Genomic DNA, 13,793 nt, shown 5'->3' with positions numbered 1-13,793 from the left:
TACTTGAACATAATTGTGGTCTTCTTCCCCCACCTGCCGAGAGGGCACGGGCAATAACATAGCAACAGTCAGCACAACATTTAATAAATATTACTTCATTACAAAGAAGTCGGGCATTAGTCAAAAGCTGGGTTTTACATCGGTGAGCAGAATTTCAACTGAATAAGGCACATACAAAGTATGGGAGTGTCCCTACACAATATTATCAGACTGGAGCCATAACAGCTCATAGACACCCTGGAAAGTCTGCCGCAAATGTATCCAGCACAGATGAAAAATAGTGGTTGCTAATCACCACAACGTTTTGTCCACACAGAAAAAGCAGCTTTCCCTTTCTGTACAATATAGGGAAAATTCTCTCTCATAATCAGGAATGCCTAAGTCTTGAAAAGAAGAACACAGGACATGTTTAAATTTCAAGAATGATTTCTAGCACTCATCTAACTAGGGCAAGGGGTCAGGAATATCTTAGCGGGTTAAGCGTTGTAAATGCTGAGCCGTGGGAGAAAAACTTGGTATCCTTGGCCGACAATAACCTGTCATTCCAAGAAACCCCCTTACTTCTCTTTGGGTAAGGGGTTGCACCATCTGCAGAACACCTGATATTCTCTCCTGAGATGCCCTCTGCACATTACTTTCTGTAACATGTGTACCAAATAAATTACTCTCTTCCCACAATACGTAACTTCAAGAGAGAAACCTTGTGCCCACCGCAGGCCAAATGGTTCATCAATAGTATGCCATTTACAAGCTTTCTGGTAGAGGAGGCCACCAACAAATCATCAACGCATTGGATCAGCACAGATCCATGTGTGAGCTGCAAGAATTCCAAATCACTATGAAAAGCCTAGGAGAAGATGGAAGGGATTTGATGTAGCCTTGAGGAAGTCTTATCCAAAAGATCACCATTATTTTAAATCTAAAAGCAAATAAATATTGAATGCCCTAATGCAAGGGTATGGAAAAGAATGCAGAACACACATCAACAACCGCAAACCACTATGCTGCAGCAGAGGTCTGGGACAGGATCACAACGAGGTTAGGGACAATGGGATATGTGGGCACCACAAATCATTAATAGCTCTTAAATACTGAACCATTCTCCAATAAACACCATCCTCTTTTCAACAAGGGAAGAGGGGTTTTTGCAGGGGCATGCCCTTATTCTTTTATTAATGTCCTGCTGCACTAGGCCTTCTCTGATTCAGTGGCTCAATCCGTTCTTCCACTCCCCAAGACAGTGTATACTGGGAAATTCAGGGAAATCTCAATTTCTCTTCCAACTTCACCAGTACTGGCTGGGCACTCTGCATTCTTACTGTCTCTCCACCCTTCACTGACCAAAGCTCAACAAGTATATTTCTTTGCAATTTTCAGGAATCTCGCATGACTCGTGAGAGGAAAGGTTTCTCACTTTCAATAGGGACTTAGTAGGAGGCTGGCTTAGTAAATAATGTCCACCTATTGTGAGGCACTGTGCACTGAGTCCAGGCAACCCTTAGTGATAGTGTTTAGGTCCCTGATAACCAACGCTCTCAAGGGGTAGCTGTGGAGAGCAGCTAAGGCTTATTCAGGAGGGTGTAAAGTAGGTACATTTAACACAGTCAGTCAGCAATCTTTCACACAAGAAAGAACCACACCAGTGCTTATAAAAAGACTGCAGTATTTATTTATAGACCATTAATAACTAACTTGGTATATCTCTTACCCAGAGATATCAAATACAGACAAGAAATACTTTAAAAACAGGCAAGTATCATAGAAAAACACATGGGGCCCTATAGGGGGGCCAAATCATATACTAAGAAAGTGGTATAAAAGGTAAGTACCAAAACGAGACTGTTACCAAACGATGGAGAAGCCCAGGGTAAGAAAGGACCAATGGTGAGTAGCTATGGACCCCAAGGCACCTGGGTGCAGAGTGGTTACACAGGTCAAATGTCCATAGGATAATACAGGATAAGTCGTGGTTGGTATTTTCTAGTTTCAGAACACTTGCCAATGGACACAGAGGACACCGATTGGATCAAGGGATGATGGAGAGTCACCCCACCTGTGAATACCCAGGGAACCAGGATACCTACACCAGGGAGCCCGGGTACATAAGTGTGAAGTGGTGTCTGAACTGCCCATAGGAGCCAATGAAGGATCTTGGAAGTTCAGCAACTCGTGGACAAGAACGGTGGAACCCAAATGTGGATTCTAGATGAGAGGTACCTGAAAGCAGTAGGGACAAAGTTGAAACTACCTGGGGGAGTTCAGGAGGCGCAGGAGCACAATGCCACCCTGAAGCAAAACGGTCTTGTTGAAGCAGATGGGGAATGATGCAGGAGTACAGGAGCCAACCATGATCTGCCCTTGACAGATGAAAAGTGCAGGAAGGTCAGTGGCCGACTGGACCACCAACAAGCCTTGGCAACCACAAAAGTCGGGGAAGAAGAAAAGATGTCTTCAGCAAGACCAGCAAGGTCTGTGGGCCTAACCCAGCAATGGTAAGTGAGGGCCCGGCCTCAGCATACAGAAGAGCCAGCAGTAATCGTTGGAGCTCCCGTGAGGACCCTCTGGCAGCAAGCACAGAGAGTCGCAGGGAAGCCTCCGCAGCCCACGAAAGATGGAGGTCTACGATGCAGAGGATGCAGGCAGGACATCATTCTTGGGGCTGGGAGATCCTGGAGCTACTTGGAGCTTGCATGTCTTTCATAAAGAGAGTCAACAAGCCTTGGCAATGGCAGACAGACAAGGTGCACAGGGAGGCAGTTCCAGCTCGCTGGGGAGCGATTATAGTCGCCCAAGTTGCAGGGAAGACTGGTCAGCCCTGTGGGGAGCCAACAAACTACCACTGGTGTTGTAGAGCCGGGGAATGTCCGTGTGACAACAGGATCAGCAAACCGGCCATCGACATTGAGGTGCCTGCGGGTGCAAGGAAGTGACTCCTTCCTTCAAGGGAGATTCCTTCTTCTTTGAATGCATGCAGAGTCCTTGCTGACTCAGAGGATGAACGGCCATGGAGTTGCAGAAAACTGTGGAGACGATGTTGCAGCAGGAGTCTTCCTGCCAAGAGCAGTCTTGTTTTGGGTCCCGGCTTGAAGAAGCAGCAGAGTTTTAGTGTCCACTAGCAGAAGAGTCTTTAGACAATCTTGAGAAGACAGGTAGTCAGTTCTTGCAGATGTTCTCCGGTCGAATCTAAGGACTCACCTCCAGGGGAGCCCTTAAGTAGCCCTAAAAAGGGGAAAGACCTCTTCTGTGGTGACCCACCTAGCGGGGGGTCAGGGACACTATTCAGCTGGCTCAGCAAGTCAGTCAGATGCTTCCAGGGGCCAACAATCAAAATAGAAGAATGAAGTGGCCACCTGGAGGAGCTTTGGGCTCCTCCATAGGGAGGAGCTGGACAGGTGGGTGGACATTTCCCTGTTCTGTGTGTAATTTCCCACCAGAGAGGTAGTCAAGGGTTCCTGAACTGGGAAACACATGTGTATGCAAGGAGGGCACCAAATATGCCCTTCAATGCAGTCCGGTGGCGCTCTGAAGCGCTCCTACCCTACCTAATTCTAAAGGAGAGGTGATCACACCTCCCCTTCACAAAAAATGTTTATTCAGCTTCCCCTGCCCGAGTTAGAGTCATCAGAAGGGAGGCAGAACAGTATTTGGGGTCGGGCAGTGCGGGCTGGCAGGCAGACCCAGTAAGGCTGCAGAGGTAGGTATTGGGGGCAGGGGGGTCGTCTTAGGAGCCACCCAGTACATGGTATCATGCAACTAACCGTGTAGTTGGATGATTCCAACATAGTTGATACCAAACATGACCAGGTTTGGGGTGGCCATTATGTAGTCAGACATCCCCTCTTGACAGTGTCCACTACATAACTTAAAATGTCTGTCTCACACTTACAAAGCCCACAGAATGGAGTCCAGGGTTTGTAGGGGGTACCTCTGGTCATTCAGGGGTGCCCACACACTTAGAACGATACACCCTGCCCTTGGACTGAAGGGCCTACCTATCTTAGGGGTGACTTGTAGGTTTAAAGTCCAGTGACCGGGATATAAGGAAAGGTGCATGCACCATTTCATGTAGGCTGTGATAGCAGCTCTGAAGACACAGTTGCATGGGCTTCCATGGATGGCATAATACATGCTGCAGTCCATGGGAGACCCCTAGTGTACCAATGACCTTGGTACCTCAGTACCATGTACTAGGGATTTACAGTGGTAATCCAGTATGCCAATTGTGGGATGTACAAAGTACTTACCATCAAATTTAGAGAAGACAGCACTGCCACTGGGGTCCCGATTAGCATTATCCCAGTGAAATACAGCCAAAACACACTGACATCAGGCAAAAAGTGGGGGTATCCATGCCAGAAAGATCCTACTTCCCTACAGATATTACTTTAAATTGCATATTAGGGTCTCCTATCTGTACAAATACTTATTTAAGGGTAAAATTCACAAAATAAACAAGTTACTTACCTTCAGTAACGCCTTGTCTGGTAAAGACTCTATTTAGCCACAGACTCCTTACCTTAGAATTAGCCCCAGGCACCAGACTGGATCCGGACATTTTTCGTGAGCACTATCCTTGCGTGCAGGTAGATGGCACTGGTTGGCTCTGTGTGGTGTTGTTTGCTTCATCCGCACCGGAAATGACGTTCGCGATTCCTATATAGGAGCCACACAGGCGCGCAGTCCGTTACTTTCGTGACTTTCCATGCCATAAGTGCGGAGCCACAGAGTACACTCGCCACTGGTGTGGAAAACTAGGGCACTGAAGAGGAAATTCCTGTCCCTAGAGTTACGTTCGCAAAGCGGGGAGGATGGGTAGGTCGGTAAGGAATCTGCAGCTAGATAGAGTTTCTACCAGATAAGGCATTACCAATATAAGTGACTTGTTCATCTGATAGAGACTTCTAGCCACAGATTCCTTACCTTAAAATAGATACCCAAGTAATAACTTCGCAGAGGTGGGTCTGTGGAACAATTTCACTTGAGGAAGTTTAGCAGGATCGAACGGGCTAAGTGCCGATCCCTAGGGACCTCACTGTCAAGACAGCAGTGTTTGGTAAATGTGTGCAGGAAAGACCACGTTGCCGCCTAGTAGATATCCAGGACTGAACTCTCCACACGAACGCAGTGGTTGCAGTTTTAGCTCTGGTGGATTGAGCACGCAAACCCTCAGGGGGTTGCTCCTTAGCCAATGCGTAGCAAATGTTTATGTAGAGGACGATCCATCGTGAGATGGTTCTTTTCTCCACTGCGCGTCCATTTCGCACTCCAACAAACACCATGAATAGTTGGTCATCCACCCGGAACTCTTTTGTGTGGTGAAGGTAAAATAACAATGCTCTTTTTGGGTCCACATGATGAAGTCGCTCCTCTTCCTTAGGGGGATGAGGCAGAGGGTAAAAAGTAGGGAGAGTGATGGCTTTGCCTACGCGAAATGGAGTGACCACTTTCGGAAGGAAGCAAGCTCTCATGAAAAACACCACTTTGTCTGGGTAGATGTTAAAAGAAAGAGGCTTGAATGACAAGGCCTGAAACTCACTGACCCTTCGGCCATATTTTATTGCCACGAGAAAGGCAATCTTGATGGTAAGAAGCCTGAATGGACAATTGTGTAGGGGCCCAAACGAAGCGCACAGAAGGAAGGTGAGGACGAGATTGAGGTCCCACTGGTCCATAATGAAAGGAGTGGGAGAAAACATATGTTGCAAACCTTTCAAAAATGTATGTACTATAGGGAATTTTAAAAAGGAAAGTTGGTCAGGCAACCGAAGAAAAGAAGAGATTGCAGAAAAGTAACTCTTCACAGTTCCCAGAGGAGAGCACTGCTGGACAAGGGAAAGAACGAACAGGAGAACGTGAGAAAAGGGGGGATGGTGGGGGGGAGAAGAAACAGGATCAGTGTGTCTTTCTGTACACCATGTCACAAATTTTGCCCAACGGCAGGCGTAAACCACCTTAGCAGAGGGACACCTGGCTGCCTAGATAACGTTACTTACTTCAGGAGGAAGGTCGAAAGCATCAACTGTCACTGCTCAATCTCCATGCAAGAAGGCGGAGCGTTGACAGGTTCATGTGGAGAACCATCCTGTAGGAACAGGCCTCTTTTGGACATGGTTGGCCCCCACTTTTTGCCTAGAAAAAGACGTAACTTCGACTGGAAGTGCATAGGGCCCCTGCCAACCAGGTCCCCTGTGCCACAGCTCCTTCTCTAAACTGTACCTTTTGTTTCCCAATTGGCACAACTTCAGTACCCCTTATAAGTCCCTAGTAAATGGTATCCCTAGTATCTAGGGCATTGACACTGAAGTGGGACCCCAATGGTAGCAGCACAAATTGTGCCACCCTCACCAAGCAGACTGTGTGCCTTGGTGCAGACAAAATTGAAGAGTCGACGTAGCAAGGGTCCCTGTGAGCCATGCCCCTAGACACTGCATAGGATATAGGTCAGTCACCCCTCTAGCAGGCCCTAAGGCAGGGTGTACTATATCTCCAGTGAGGACATATCAGTCTCAGTAGACATGCCCCTGTGAGATTCATGCTGATTCCTATATATTTTAAGTGAACATTTAAGCCTGGGCTGAACACTCGTCATTACAAGTTCCCCTGCTCCATGATGACTTCATTGTATTATGGGATGTTTGGTACCAAACATCTCGTCTTCATAAATCTGCACTGATTCCAGCATCAGATTTATTAATAACTGCACACAGAGGACCCTTAAAGGGTTCCCCTGACACCTACAAATCCTTAATGTTGTCACCGACTGCCCTAAGCCAGCCTGCCACCACTATACAGATTTCTGACCTCATGGGGTGAGCGCCAGCGCTCTCAGAGATCAAGAACAATGCCTGCCCAGATGGAGGTGTTCACACCTTCCCTCTGGAGAGGTTAAGAGCCATCTGTAGGAGAAAGCTTAAAAAGCCTTGATGCCTTTGGAACTTGACCCAGCCTCTCCTGTCCCCAACCACTTTTGGTGGGAAGACAGGCGGGAAAACAAAGAAGTGCACCCCACTGTGGTGCACTATATAAAAAGGTGGGTTTCCTACACCTCCCATACTGCCACAACAGAAAATTCTCCCGTAGAGCAGCTTGATCGAAGGATTGATGGCCTTGCTCAACAGGTCGGGATACCAGACTCTCTGTGCCCAATCTGGACATTCCTGATCTTCTTGAGAACTCTGGGCAGGAGTGGGCAGAAAGGGTCTCTGAGCGACAGCTACCTAAGAAACTTCAGCATGCAAAACTGCTGAAACTGCGCATTCTCGACCGGTGGTGTACAGATCTAACCAGGGCTCTCCCCACTGCTGAAACAGACCTTGCACCACCTCCAGATGGAGATGCCATTTGTGATCTGCTAGGCATCTTCGTTGGAGTTCATCCGCTCTGATGTTCAGAGAACCTGCCAGAAAACTCTATCTTCGATTAAAAGTGGTTCCCCCATGGACCCGGTTCCCATGAAGTTCCTTAAACAGGTAACAGCGGCCATTGCAGCTCCCGTGACAGATCTAATGAACGCCTCTTTTATCCAGGGTTTGGTGCCACCCACTTGGAAAATGGCTGTTGTTAAGGCTCTTTTAAAAAAAAACAATCTGGATCCCACTGTTCTGTCGAACTTTAGGCCCATCTCGCTGTTGCCGGGCCTCGGCAAAATTGCTGAACGGTTGGTCAACAAGCAGCTGTCAGCCTTTTTGGAGTCGAATGGACTCCTTCGGCCATCTCAAACTGGATTCCGCCCAGGCCAGGGCACCGACACGGCCCTCGTGGCGGTCGTGGATGAAGCCAGACGGATCCTGGACTCAGGAGGATCAGTGGCAGTGATCCTCCTGGACCTCAGCGCGGCGTTTGACACCGTGAGCCACCAGTTGTTGATCCAACGGCTGGCTGAGGTAGGGGTGTCTGGAGTGGCTCTGCAGTGGCTGAGATCTTTTCTCTCGGATCGAACTTACCAGGTTTGGGATGGCTCGGAGAGATCCAAATCAATTCCCCTCCAGTGTGGAGTGCCACAGGGCTCCTCGTTGAGCCCTGCATTATTTAATGTTTATATGGCCCCCCTGGAGGACGTAGTATCCCCTTATGACATCAAAATCGTCAGCTATGCTGACGATACGCAGCTAGTTGTTTCCCTATCCCATCTGGCCGACAATCCGGACACCTTGAATTCCTGTCTGGTGGATGTTCATACTTGGATGGGAGAATCCTCCCTCAAGTTAAACGGCTCAAAGACGGAAATACTGCTGCTGGGGAGTAAAGCTACCCTTCTCCCCTCGCTCAGTTGGCCGGGTTGTATGGGTGAGCCCCCGGCCCCCAAAGAAGCAATTAAGAGCCTTGGAGTCTGGCTAGAACCGGACTTGTCATTTCGCACTCAAGCCAAGAAAACAGCAGGAGTGTGCTATGCTTTGCTTAGGTCGGCTCGGAAAATCTTTCCTCTTCTTCCGTTAACATCGAGGAAGCTGTTGATTCAGGGTCTTATAACATCTAGACTAGATTATAGCAACGCCATTTTTTTGGGCGCCCCTGAATCGACCTTCAAGACCCTTCAACAGGTCCAAAACGCAGCGGCAAGGCTGCTTATGGACATTCCGAGGACGCAATCAGCGAAACCGGCATTGAAGGCATTGCATTGGCTCCCTGTGCGGGAGAGAGTGACTTTTAAGGCACTTTGTACTGCCCATAAAATCCTCTCAGGGAAAGGCCCCCTCATTTTAAAAAACCTAGTTACGTCATACAAAGCAAGTAGAACGCTGCGATCAGAGAGGAAATATCTCTTGCTAGTTCCTAGAGTTAAAAAGGCCCGCACAGGCGGGAGAAGATTCTCATTTAATACGGCAAAGCTTTGGAACTCGCTTCCTCTAAAACTACACGCTGTGCCCTGCACACTGCGTTTCCGCAAAGGTCTTAAAACCTTTTTGTTTCCCGGATAATGCGTCAATTCTGTCTCCCATTACCATCGGATGTTTGTCTGGAAGCGCCGGGATGCCCAAGGGTAGCTGCGCGCTATATAAGATTTTAAATAATAATAAATAATAATAATGGTAAACCACCAGGGATATGACCTGCTGTTCCATTCATGTCCAGAGATGCAGGGCCTTTTGGCAAAGGGTCCATGACCCCACCCTGCCCTGCTTGCAACAGTATAATTTGACAGTGGTGTTGTCTGTGAACACTCACAGTAGCCTTCCCTGGATGGATGGTAGAAAGGCTTTCAATGACAAGCAGACCACTAGGCGCTCCAACAGGTTTATGTGAATTTCGGATTCCGCCCAGAGGTCAAAGTCCTCTGATCTCCACCTCTCCCAGATGGCCTCCCCATACCAGGAGTAACACATCTGTCATTACCGGCAGATCTGCTTGGTCAAGGGAGAGGGGTCTGCAGCTGACCCAATTGCGGTTCATAAGCCATCACTGCCGGTCCCTTGCAGTTACCTCCGAGATATGGACCATGTCGGAGAGATTCACCATATGCTGCGCCAACTGGAACTGCAGGTTCCACTGCAGAGCCCGCATATGCCAACGGGCATGTGTCACAAGCAGGATACAGGAGGCCGTGAGGCCCAACAGCTTCAGAGTCAGTCTCACCAAAATCCAGCATTGAGGCAGAAACATTGGTATCACAGCCTAAATATCCTGGACTCTCCATTAAGGAGGATAAGCCTGAAACTGCACTGTATCCAGAACAGACCAGATGCAAGGGCAGCAGTGGCACATACAGTTAAGAGCGGTGGGGCAGAGGGGTGGGGGAAGGCAGGGGGATTTCGACAGATGACGACGAGGGAAAATTAACTATTTATTTAATTTTCCCTCGTGGTCGTCTGCCGAATCCCCCCCCCACAACACGGCTCTACCTCCCCAGCGCTCTTACCTGCACGGGTCGCTACTGTGCAATTGGCATCTGAGAATTGGTCAGGTGTGACTTTGGTATGTTGATAGTGAACCCCAGCAAATGCAGGAGGTCCGCCATAGTCTGGTGGTGGGGGAAAACAGCCTGCAGCAAGCCGACCTTCAACAGCCAGTTGTGGAAATAGAGGAAGTCTGGCACCCTTGATCTCCGCAGATGAGCTGCAACCACCGCTATCACCTTGGTGAAGACCCGAGGGGCACTGGTGAGGGAAAAGGGAGTACAGGGAATTGAAAATGCTAGTGGCCCACCGTGAACCGCAGGTAACACCTGTGGGCAGGCAGGACAAAAATGTGAAAGTATGCGTCCTGCAAGTCCGACACCACCATCTAGTCTCCACTGCAGATAGGACCTGAGCAAGAGTGAACATCTTGAATTGCTTGAGGAAGAAATTGAGAGCAGATCGAGGATAGAACAAAGGCCTCTGTCCTTTTGGGCACAAGATGTAGCGGGAATAGCAACCACAACCTATTTCTTACAGCAGCACTCTCTTTAGGGCTCCTTTGGACGAAAGAGCCATCACTTACTGGCGGAGAAGAGATAAGTGGTCCTCGTAACCTGTTGTAAGTAGGTGGCATGGAGGAAGGAGTAGTCTCGTAGGGGAGGGGGTAGCCCCTCCAGACAATCTGCAAAACCCACCTGTCCAATGCTATGAACTGCCAGAAGTGCAGGTGATGGCCAATCCTGTGGCCCACTGGGTGCCCATGATGATAAACAGGCAGACTAGGAGGGTTTGGAGGCTGCGGCTGCTGAAGGGTTGGTGGGCTAACTCGATTGCAAGCCATCTGACCCATGCAGTGGCTGGGTGGGTAAAGACGCGATTGTACACCACTTCAGTGGCCACAAAATGCAGATTGAGGGTGACAAGGGGCCTAGAAAGGCCCAAGGACCTGGCCATAGCCCTGCTGTCCTTTAAGCGCTCTAGCACCAAAGCAGCCTGGTCTCCGCAGAGATGAAGCAATCAAAGGGAATGTCCATGAGTGAGGACTGGACATCCAGAAAAGCAAGTTGCCCTCAATCAGGCATGGTGTTGCAGGGCCACTGTCAGCGAAACAGCTCTGCCTAGTGTGTTGGTGGTGTCTACTCCACTGCAGACAGTGAACTTAGCTGCATCCCTCCCATTGGCAACAGCCTGGGAGAGCATAGCCAGGGACTCGTCCAGGAACATTGGCAGCACCTGTGCAATTATATTCCACAGGGCTTGGAAATGGAAGCTCAAACGGCACATGGTGTCCACAGACTCCAGTGCCAGGCTTGTCTGGTGGAAGAAATAATCTTCTTCCCAAGATTTTCCAACCTCTTGGATTCCCTGTCCGGGTGCGGTAGGGAATGCACCAGGATTTACATGGGACGTCGAGGCTTGGACCACAAAGCACTCTAGGGTAGGGTCTTGGGAGAGGAAATTTGGGACCCCTTGAGCAGGGCAGTGAGCAATCTTTCTGTTTACAGAAGCCCCTGTGTTGGGCTTAGACCAAGTCCCAAGCAGGATGCCAGTAAGTGCCTCATTGAGAGGGACAAGTGGTTCTGATGGGGACAATTCTGGCTGAAGCACTTCCGTCAAGACATTAGTCTTGACTGCCATAGAGGGGAAGTTAAGGTCCAGGACCTCATCTGTCCTCCACACCAACACTTCAAAAGAAGTTTCCTCTTCCGTAGCCATGGAGGAGGAGAAAGCATGCCAGCATCTGGAGAAGTATCCAGTTTACTGACTTTACACAGATCCTCAAACCAGTCCATTTATTCTTCATAAGGTTGGTATTCCTCAGGGTCCAGTGATCCTTTCCATTCCTCCTGGAGTCATAGCTTGTAAGAATTGGGCTCAGGCTCCAGCCTGGAAGACATGGCTCTAGTCGGCCCTGGTATCGGACGATGCCCTTCCGATCCGTGTCAGAGTTGGGGATAGGGATGGCGCCACCAATTCCAGGAGCGTTGCCTCAAGATTGGCATTGAGCAAGGTTGAGGTGGAATGACTGGCGCCAATCTGGATCGGTCTGTGGATCCCTGGGGCCTAACTGGCACTGGAGCTGCCGGCTTGTGTCTGGTAGGTGCCCCTCGAGAACCTGCAGGGCTCAAAGGCGAGCCGGAGGGAACAGGCCGCCCAAAAATGAGGAGAATGACCTCATAAAATTCTTTCAATTGGAGGGGGGGTGGGTCGCGGGAAGGCGTGGGCCCGACCCAGGCTCTGGCTCAACTGCGGAATCAGGCCTTGAGTGGCGCTGCTCCCTTGTCGTGTCAGCTGACGGACGAAGTAAAGTCGAAGCACGCTTTGACTTCTTCTTCTGGGACTATGACTTAGCTGAATGGCTTGACTGCTTGCAGTGCAACGACTACCTCGGGGTCCTTGACAGCTCCTGGGACCTTCCTCTTGATTGTCACGGCGTCGCACATCTAGCCACCATTAGCTTGAAGGATCATCACTCTCATCAAGGCGTTAAGGTGCACGGTGTGGCAGTAGGGGTGGGCCTTCAAGTCGTGGTCCTGCTAGAGGTACACAAGGTGTGGGTCGATCTCCGACATCTGTCTGTGATTGGCGCAGCGGGGCTTGAAACCAGCCTTCTTCACCATAATAGGAGGTAACCCTAAAAAAAAACTTCAACAAAACATCGAAAAAACCTAGTCAAAAAGTGACTAAGAGGTAGCTCTTCCCGTATCTGGGTGGTGCCTATATAAGCACTACAAATGTAATTTCCAGGGCAGACACAGCCAAGCAGACTCGAATGACGCCACCTACCGGTGCGCAGGGGTACTGCTCACAAATACTTTCCAGATTCAGTCTGCATCTAGGGATAATTCTAAGGCAAGGAATCTGCGATAGTTCAGTTTACATAGGTGATCAGTCCCTAACAGATTTACAGGGCTAATATGACTGTCTGTAAAAGGACCTATGGTTACAGGAACATGGGAGGAAACTGGATAGTGATCATAGAATTTTAAATGCCAACTGCGTGCACATTTTTTCCCCAGAGGTGTAATTGAGGAACTCCTGTTATATGGTTTATCCAGCATATTATCAATTATTACTTCTTACCAGGGCATTCTGTATAAACTGCTATCCACACGTAGGTGCGGAGTTGGCCTAACGGCTAGGGCGTTCTACCTCGAATCTGGGGAACTGGGTTCAAGTCTCGGCAATGACGCTGAACTTCCTGTGATTCTGGGCAAATCACTTAATCTCCCCGTGCCTAACAAAAATGAATGTGTCCTCATGTAATGCGCTCTGATACCCGATTCGGGTCAAGTTCGCGCTATATAACACTCTGTAAAATAAAATAAAAATAGGCACTTAAACTAAGCTGTCTTTTAGCTTTTGAAAGACCTAGTACTAGCAGGAGCACCGTTCTGAGAATTATAGGGTATAGCACAGGAAAAGGCAGAGCCACTCTCAAGCTTCTAAGCCCACAAAGTGCTATGCACCCATGCAGGGCTCAGCAGAGTACCATGCAATGGAAGGACATTCCATATGCAGGAGTAAGGGGCTGAGACAAATTCATAGTATATGTCCACCCTCCTATCCCCCAGTGCATTGACCTTTGAAGGTGGCCTACAGGAGTGTGCTTCGCATAGAAGATCTTGCTTGCCACGAGGACACTTGACAAGAGAAAATGCACTTGCATTTAGCACTGGTACTTGAAGGACACTAAGCCCGATAGGCTGGGGTGGTGTGCGCATGATTACCTTCAACCACTACTACTTATATTAAACTTTGACATCACTACTTATATTGATCTTTACTTTCACTGTTCTTCTGTCAATATTTGATGCTTAGTAGAACTAAAAGATATTCTGAAGTAACAGAAGCAAAAAATAATGGTAATCAAAGTTACGGTGGGATGAGTGATGTCTCAAACCATCCACCATATTATCTATGGATCACAGGGGTTCCATGAGCTGTCAATCTTAA

The 13,793-nt window shown here is 48.8% G+C and overlaps 1 protein-coding gene across 3 annotated transcripts in view; it reads right to left on the bottom strand.

Moving 5' to 3' along the window:
* PRKDC (protein kinase, DNA-activated, catalytic subunit) overlaps nt 1-13,793 on the bottom strand; it is a 2,754,228-nt gene that overhangs the window by 1,102,349 nt on the left and 1,638,086 nt on the right. The window lies entirely within an intron of this gene.

This window comes from Triturus cristatus, chromosome 5_1 (genome assembly GCF_964204655.1).
Source record: "Triturus cristatus chromosome 5_1, aTriCri1.1, whole genome shotgun sequence".
NCBI classification, from domain to species: Eukaryota; Metazoa; Chordata; class Amphibia; order Caudata; family Salamandridae; genus Triturus; species Triturus cristatus.
This window is presented reverse-complemented; position numbering and strand designations above follow the sequence as displayed.